General features: G+C 38.9%; 1 long non-coding RNA gene across 1 annotated transcript in view; it reads left to right on the forward strand.

Moving 5' to 3' along the window:
* Nucleotides 1-4,683, forward strand: part of LOC105997943 — a 16,730-nt gene extending 12,047 nt beyond the window's left edge. The window contains exons 2-4 of the long non-coding RNA XR_001175666.1: nucleotides 140-186; nucleotides 3,212-3,331; nucleotides 4,401-4,683. This is a non-coding gene — a long non-coding RNA (uncharacterized LOC105997943). The remainder of the gene's footprint in view (nucleotides 1-139; nucleotides 187-3,211; nucleotides 3,332-4,400) is intronic.
* The last annotated feature ends 4,415 nt before the right edge of the window (nucleotides 4,684-9,098 follow it).

Here is a 9,098-nt window from a genome sequence, read left to right on the forward strand (position 1 = left end):
TGTGTGTGTGTGTGTGTGTGTATGTGTGTGTGTGTGTGTATTCTCATAGAGTGTTTTCATCCTATTCTCAGTGCTTTATTTGCCTGTGAAAAACACCTTGCACAGAATAACTGTCACAAACTAAATGATTAATTTCCAGATTCCAAAATAAGATCCTGTTTCCTGCTGGAGTGGAAGGAAGAGGAGGTGCATGGCAGACTTTGTTTTGGTTTTCTTCATTGTTGACCTTTCTCTGTAACTTGCTGGCTATGCCCTGTAAAATCCAGCAGAGGGCGCTGTTGGGCAACTAAAGTTTCATAATGTTACATTTCGTTTCTCAGAATTTTGTGACACATTTTTTTTTACCCTCTAGTTTGTGAGGCTTTTCATAGTTCACACATCCAATATCGTACCCACCAATCCGTCTTCCTGTGCCCTTTTGCACCCCGCCTCCTCAGAGTGAGTCCTTGTCCTTTACAAAACACAAGCCATAGCTGTCATTTCATTTTGTTTAAACATAATTACATGACAAAGAACTTCTAACATAACTCTGATGACAGAAAACCAGTGACAGCGGCTCATTATTTTCTTGTTTCCAGACAGTAATTTTGTTAATTGCACTGTGCTTTGTTGTTTTCTGAACAAACAACTGAAGGGCATGAACCGAACATCACGATTGGGGCTGTATGACTTCCCTGATTGCTTTTATGCTTGACGAATACGTCGTTCCTCTGTACCCGTCGGGGTTCATTTCAGAGCCTTCATGGGTACTGAAATCCTGACAGCCTCACCTCCCTTATATAAGACAGTGGGGTGTTTATTTATAGCCCATGCCTATGGGTTTTAAATCATCTCCAGATTCCTTTAGTACCCAGCACAATGTCAATACTATGTTCATAGTCGTACACTGTTGTGCTTAAGGAATAATGACAGGAAAAAAAGTGTTCATATTCAGGAGGGATGTAGCTTTCTCCCACCAATATTTTTGATTTGGGTTGTTTGAATTTGAGGATGCCAGATCTATGCATAGAGAGGGTGGACAGTATTTCTACACCACAACTACCACTACGTCTGTATAAGACGTAGGCCCTGCCCTGAAAGCCAGTGGAGAGCAGACATGTGGTGTATAAGATACTGAAGTGAAAACATGTAACGACGCCAGTAAAAGGTAAATCCATGATATCTTTCCTAAAGAGAATTTTAAAACCTAAGATTGATCCACTTGGGGAAATATTAAACTGTTTCTTCAGATGCCCTACAACTGATAAATGTATCAAGACACATATATTATAATCTATTACACACATATATAATATTTTCTTGATCCATGCATATACACACATATACATACATGTATATACACACAGTGGCGTGTTGCTGAGCATAAAGTAGATGAAGAATGAAATTAAGTTGTTCACAAGGAAATGGATGGATTTGGAAACCATCCTCTTAAGCCAAATTCAGAAGGACAAAGGTCATTTCTCTCATTTGGATATTGAACCTAAAACACAAACATATATATATATATATATATATATATATATATATGAACATATACCCATACACATATAATACATATATAACATGTGTCTATTACATGCATATATGCACATTCCTGTATGTATCATATATATGTATCATATATAACATTGTGTCTGACAAGCACTTCAAAGACATCTTACATGATTTTGTTATTTTTCTTGTTTATATAAAAGCAGAATTGACATTCTGCTTTTATTCTTTCATTATATGTTGTGATAAATTTCCAGGCAAGGGCATTTTCACATAAGACTCATGGATTAGATGTAATTAACCAAACACAATAGTAAAAATGAAATATAGTACTTTAAGTTTTTTGGTAGTTCTGTTTTTTCCCCTCTCTTTTTTATTGTCAAGGTGATGTACAGAGGGGTTAGTTCCATAAGTAATGTAATAAGTACATTTCTTGTCAAACTTTTCCCTTTCCCCATTTAGTTCTGGGTTTTGAACTCAGGGCCTTGCACTTGCTGGATTCAACTCTACTACTGATCCAAGACTCCAGTCCTCTTATGCACTATTTTTTCCTCCTCCTCCCTCTCCTCCTCCTCTTTTGTGCTGGGACTGGGGCTTGAGATTAGGGCTTGAATACTGTCCCTTAGCTTTGTTTTTTGCTCAAGGCTAGTGCTCTGCTACTTATGCCATGCCTCAATTTCTGGCTCTTTGGAGGTTACTTGGAGACAAGGGTCTCACTGACTTTCCTGCCCAGGATGGTTTTAAACCAGGATCCTCAGATCTCAGTCTCTTGAGACTGAGGCTGAGACCCCAGGATTATAGGTTTGGGCCACAGGTGTCCAAATGCATTGTTGATTGAGATAGGCTCTTGATTTTTGCTTGGACTGTGATCATGCTTCTGATCATAGTTGCAATGACGGATGTGTGTTATATACTGAGCTTCTGCCATTGAGATGGAGGCTCATAAATTTTTTTTCTTCCTAAGCTGGGTAGAACTTCAGACCTCTGAATCTCAGTATTGTATGTGGCTGGGACAGGTATGAGCCACTGGAAAGTATGTCACGGAAAAAAATCATTTCATTTTTTAAATACAGTTTAAATGTGTCGAGATATAACAATAAGGCCCCCCTGCCCCATATAAATACCATTTCTTTGTCTCCTCAAGAATTTTTTATACTGCATTTTGGAAAAGAAATTTGGTTCTTTTTTCCCTAAGATAATGAAGACTTTTTAAAAAATGAGCTGGGGAGAGTAGGGGGATAGTAGTTCACAGATGAAAGTAATTCTGATCGACATATAATATCTTTGAATCTGAGGGGTCTCAAAACAAAAAAAAACCCATAACATTCAGGTCTGCTTAAAAAACAACAACTAGAAAGCTGTTGTACTTCCTATTCAGGATTCTGTGTTAATTATAGAGAACTCCAACTTAAAAGCCAATCATTTATTATAAAAGACACAGCTGCTCATGAAAAAAAATCTTAGAATGCTCCACTCTATTTTTAGTCTTTCCGTGTTACTTTTGCATCTGTACTTTAATGTTGCATTTCTTGTTTTAATCTCACAAGGGCTTTAACAGTCTTGCTCTTTTGTTACTAAGCCTTTTCTTTCATCTCCCTTTTTCTGACATGTTCCTTGTCCATCTCAGATCTCCTTTTGTGGGAAATGGTCAGGTTACTATTTCCTTTAATGATGGCCAGCTTGTGGGAGCTGATTCTCTTAGTATTTGTTTCATCCACAGTATCTTCAGCTCTCCTGTATTCTTGAAAGATATTTGGAGGAAATGGGAATCAGTGGAGGTTTGTGAAGTGGCATCTCCAGAAGCCCACTGTGGCCCCCACAATACAAAACCACACCCAAGGTAACCAGAAAAGACACAGTAGAGTCATTACAACAGTTGAGCCATGTGGTGCAGACCTTTGATTTTCTGTATAATAAATACCGAGTCCAATTAGCTTCTCAGAGCCTGGCTAGTTGTAACCTATGAACACAATGTTTCTGGACAAAGTTTCTAGCAGAAGTGAGGATGGCTCACATTTACTTTTCTTTTGTTATTCTATTGAGAAATACAAATGATGGTCAGCCCCTTGGAGGAGTAATAGTTACCATTAAAATTTTTTATTGTAAAGGTGATGTACAGAGGGGTTATAGTTACGTAAGTCAGGTATTGAGTACATTTCTTTTTGAACAACCTCTTCCCTCATTTTCTCCCAGATCATTTTTTTTGGTGTCAGTCCTGGGCCTTGAACTCAAAGCCTGGGTACCATTCCTGAGCTGTTTTGCTCAAGGCTAGCGCTCTACCATTTGAGCCACAGCTCCACTGGCTTTTTGATAGTTAATTGGAGACTTTCCTGCCCCAGCTGTCTTTGAATGGTGATTCTCAGATGTCAGCTTTGTGGGTAGCTTGCATTACAGGCATGAGCCATCAGTACTCAGTGCTATCCTTGTTTGATCACTTGCTATTCACCAGGCACTGTTGTAAACAATTTACAAGTACACAGTAGCTTGATTTGCAAGTGTGCCGTTATTATTATTTGTCGATAAAAATATATTAAACCATTGATCCAACATTTTCCAGTGGCTAAAGAGTAAGAGCTGATGCTCTACCACTTGAGCCACAGCTCCGCTCCTGACTTTTTATTGGTTAGTTGTAGGTAAGAGTCTTATAGATTTGTCTGCCTAGGATGACCTCAAATCTTGATCCCCAGATCTGAGTCTCCAGAGTAGCTAGGATTACAGACATGAGCTGGGTGCTTATTACCACTATTCTAACAATCAGGTAGCTGATAAAGTAGAAAATGTATCCCCATGTGATGAAGAAACTTGACCACAAACTCTTTAATGTTGCTGAATATGTCAAAGCAGAACTTAATTCAGTTGATTTCAACACTGTGCAATAAAGGTTCTTCCTGATTTTACATTTGACCTAGGTGTAACATTGTTGTGTACAGCATAGCTTTGCAATAACCACGAGAGGGCAGCATAACACAACTTAATACACTGAGAGGAACCAAAACACCCCCTCTCCCCTGCCCAAAACCCCAAACCCCAAACCCCAAACCAAACTCCACAATCAACAACAACAACAACAACAAAACCTACCTTATGCTCATGTTTCTACACCAAAGTAAATTAAATTTGAAATTGAATATTATGTCCCTTGATCTCATGGAGAAGCAATCTGTTAAGAAACTTTCTTTCTCTTCAGTTATTAGCCATATAAAGCCTGTGTCCTTATTAGCCACATAAAGCCTGTGTCCAGGCTTGTGCTACATTTTCTCTTTTAGCACCTATATTAAGTGCTTAAGGGAATATAATAGAGAGGGGTGAACTAGTTCAAAGGGTGCTGTACACGTTTATGGGATTATCCTGACTAATGTTACTACTAATATTGCTAATAAAGATGTATTAAAATAGCTGGTGGCCCATGTCCATAACTCTAGCTATTCAGGAAACATTGAGCAGAAGGATTATGGTTTGAGGATAGCTTGGGCATAAGTACAAGATTCCCATTTCAATTACTAGCAGGGTGAAGTGGTACATCACTTTCACCCTAGGTACGTGGGAAGGGTATATAGGGGGCTCAAGGTCCAGGCTGGTAGGGTATTCATGCTAGACCCTATTTGCTAAAGGGCTGGGGGCAGTGGCTCAAGCAGTAGAGCATCTGCCTAACAAGCACAAGGCTCTGAGTTCAAATCCTAGCACTTCTCCTGCATATTAAAAAGGCTTATTTAGAGGTGAGTGAATGAATATGTCTATTAACTTTAATTTGATCTTCCTTCCCTCCCTCCTTTTCTCCCATTCCTTCCTTCCTTCCTCTTTCTTCTCTTTCTCTCTTTCTTTCTCCTTCCTTCCTTCCTTCCTTCCTTCCTTTCTTTTTCTTTCTTCTTTCTTTCTTTCTCTTTCTCCCTCCCTTTCTCCCTTTCTCTCTATCTTGCTATTTCCCTCTTTCTCTCTCCTCCCTCCCTTCTTCCCTCCCTCCTTTCCTTCCTTCCTTCCTTCCTTCCTTCCTTCCTTCCTTCCTTCCTTCCTTCCTTTCCTTTCCTTTCTTGCCATACTGGGTCTCACATTCTCCCTCAGGTTTTTTTTCATAGCTGGCACTCTACCACTCAAGTCACACTTCTTGTTCTGGCTTTTTGCTTGCTAATTGAATATAAGACTCTTGTAGATTCGTCTTCCCTGAGCTAACTTCAAACTGATTCTCAGATCTTAGCCTCTTGAGTGCTTAGGTATACAGGCATGAGCCATGAGAACCTTGCTCTGTTTGCTCTTTCTACAATGTAGCTATCTCAAAACATCATGTTGTACCCCATGAAATATACAATTATTATTTGCTAATTAAGAAAGGCTTCATGATGAAGTGGTCAGATTCTGGATATAAAAACATTTTATGCTTTAAAGGATTTATTTTGTAAGCATTGTATTGTTATTTTGATCTGTGGGGATTTATTGTTTCCTTTCTTCTTCTTTACAACTCGCTCATGAAGCTTGACCTTGGGGATTTCCCACCTTGTTCCAGGAATCTTGGCTTCTGGATGCTGAAATTCATGTGGTGGAGTTTATGGTGTTGCTCCTCAGTTTCTCCATTTCATAAAGGACCCACAGGGTGTCCCCAGGCTGTTCTGTTATTTACATCCACCTCATACAGAAAGCCTTTATTCCAGGAACAACTGAGTGTTCAGCATCCTCTTTCTGGAAGGTTCCTTAGAGAATTGAATCTACCAGAAATCTACCAAGTAAAGTAGTAAGGTATTTGGGGCATGGCTAACAGACGATTCCTCTCAGGACACCTGCTTTCTCCTGACCTCCTTGTTTACCCTCCTTCTTTACCAGTGTTTCTGCCTTTGGTGGCCTCTGAAGAGGGGTTGCTCTTCATCCCACACTTCCTGTTTAAATCAAGGCTCTGCATTTACCTCTGCCAGCGTTCAGACCTTGCTGGTGCACACTGAACATTTCAGTATTGCTCACATCATTTGTCAACAATGGGCCCAGATAACAGCATGTCAGCACGCAGCATCGTTACTCCTACTTATCCTTTCATAGTCTTTTAACCACCTCTTCTGGTAAGGTGAAAGCACCTTCCTTTGTTCTCTGCTTTCATTTGTGTGTGTGTGTGTGTGTGTGTGTGTGTGTGTGTGTGTGTGTGCCAGTTCTAGGTCTTGAACTCAGAGTCTGGGCAGTATCCCTGAGCTTTATGGCTCAAGGCTAGGGATCTACCACTTGAGCCACAGCTACTCTTCTGGCTTTTTAGTGGTTAATTGGAAATAAGAGTCACATGGACTTTTCTGCCCAGGTGGGCTTCAACCCACAACCCTCAGAGCTCAGTCTCCTGAATAGCTAGGATTACAGGCATGAGCTCAGGTCTTTGGTATATATATGTTTGTGTTTTGTTTTGTTTTTTTTTTGTCTGTTGTGGGGCTTAAGCTCTGTGCTTGGGTGCTATCCCTCAGCTCTTCAGCTGAAGGCAAGTGCTCTACAGCTTGAGCCACAGTGCCACATCCGGTTTTCTAGTGGTTTATTGGAGATAAGAGTCTCACAGACTTTCCTGCCCGTGCTGGCTTTGAACTGTGATCCTCAGATCTCAGCCTCCTGAGTAGCTAGGATTACAGGCATGAGCCACTGGTGCCTGGCTCTTTGGTTTATATTTTTATATCTGCTTACCAGTTGCCATTAGATTGATTAAAAACTCAATTGATTTCCATGGACTGATTGATACAGTTAATACATTAGATTAATCATTATGCAGTCTTCAGTTCCTAAATAAGTGACAAATAGTAAAGAGAGTAAGGTCAATAATCTTCAAATGGATATATGGATACAGATAGCTTAAGTAGGACAAATTTCCACTTATTTTTCACATTTTGAAACATGTTCAAATCTGTCTGACTTACTGCAACCAACCTGTGATTTTGGCCATCTCTCCTCAACAATTCTTCTACTTTCCTGTCCATGTAGAATGAATGCATTTCCATGATGAGTACAATCTTCAGGCATCAAACAGAGAGTTGTTAGGAATTTGACATGAAGGTTAAAAATGTGAATGTTTCTAGTGACTGAATAACCAATCACCAGGTAAATCACGTAGCCTCTAAACTTTTTTCAGCTGATAGATTGTTCATTTTTTGATAAAAGATGATGGCAGTCATACAACTTAAAAAGAGTACAAAGAACTGAGTGATATTATGAAAATAAAATTGAATTCATTGTTACTAGATAATTTGTTTGAAATTATTTGATCAATGCTTACAAATGAGAAGAGAAAATAGAAATTGGTCAGGTCTAACCCTAGCATTTTAGAGGCTGAGATCTGAGGATTACAGCTTGAAGCCAGCCTGGGCAGACAATCTATGAGACTCCAATCTCCAGTCAACCAGCAAAAAGCCAAAACTGGAGGCTTAAGACTGTGAACAAAAAAAGTAGGCACGAGGCCTTGATTTCAAGTGCACACGTGCGCACATGCACACACACACACACACACACACACACACTCACATACACACAGAAAACAGAAATAACATTTATGCTGAACTTTATGTAATTGACTTTAATTCTTAATTTCATAAACTAATTGGAAACAGTATGAGATATATAAGATGTATTTCCAATGATGCATTTGCTATTGGTCAAAATGTATAAATCGCACATACTATCCTATGATAACAAATAGAAATAATGGTCATAATTCAATCCAGAAATAAACTTTTACTACTTGGAACCTTATATCTTACTGAATCTTTAAATTATATATGTGTATTTTTATGGAAGAATGTGATGAAATAATCAACAAAATATGTTGAGACACAAAGAACTCCAGATAAACAAGTTTAAGGAGAAAAGAGAATTTTGTGGAATCTTCAGCTTTAAAAATATCTTGTCTTTTAAAAAATGTTTAATAGTGGGAGTGCATTGCTTTGGCATTTTGGTTGCACTGGATAGAGTGAAGAGTAAAGTAGCAGTTTGACTTAAAATGTCAGTCTTTTAATGTAATGGGAGTCCTATCACTTGCAACTGTCTCAACTGAAATCGTGTCTTTTAAAAATCTTAAATGTCAATTTAAAAAAGCATGTAAGAGGATATGTAATTTTTGTAAGTTGTTTTTTCCCTAAGTGTGTTGCTTTAGACATCACAGGGCTGGACATGAAGGGGGTCCAGGTTTAAGTAATTCTTCCCTTCGATCACTGAAGACTAAATCTCGGAAGGCTTTGTACTTACCAATATTACAGGGAAAAAATTTCCCTAATTGCCTTTACCCACCAAAAAGAAATCAAACAACCATATCTCCATATTTGTTCTGAGGTCTGAGCAATCAGGGCACACTCTTTCTCCCAGAGAAAACCCGAGCTTCCGTTGTAGGTAGAAACCAATAGAGATTTTGAACAGCAACCAGAGGCCACAGATACTAAGAAATAGAGAGAAAAGAAAGGAACCTGAGCTAAAGTAGAATGATGGGCTCTCATCTCATCACAGTGAGATGATACGTATGGCCACCACGGTGTTATATGTGTTTCAGAGTGCATGCTATGCTATGTGAACTATTGAGTCATGTCATGTCTCATCTATGGTCACAAGTTGAACATTTGTCACCAAAGTCTACTAATACACAACTACTATGTTCTTTCCTATGTTGT

The sequence above is a fragment of the Dipodomys ordii genome, unplaced genomic scaffold (assembly GCF_000151885.1).
Source record: "Dipodomys ordii isolate 6190 unplaced genomic scaffold, Dord_2.0 Scaffold155, whole genome shotgun sequence".
Classification (NCBI taxonomy): Eukaryota; Metazoa; Chordata; class Mammalia; order Rodentia; family Heteromyidae; genus Dipodomys; species Dipodomys ordii.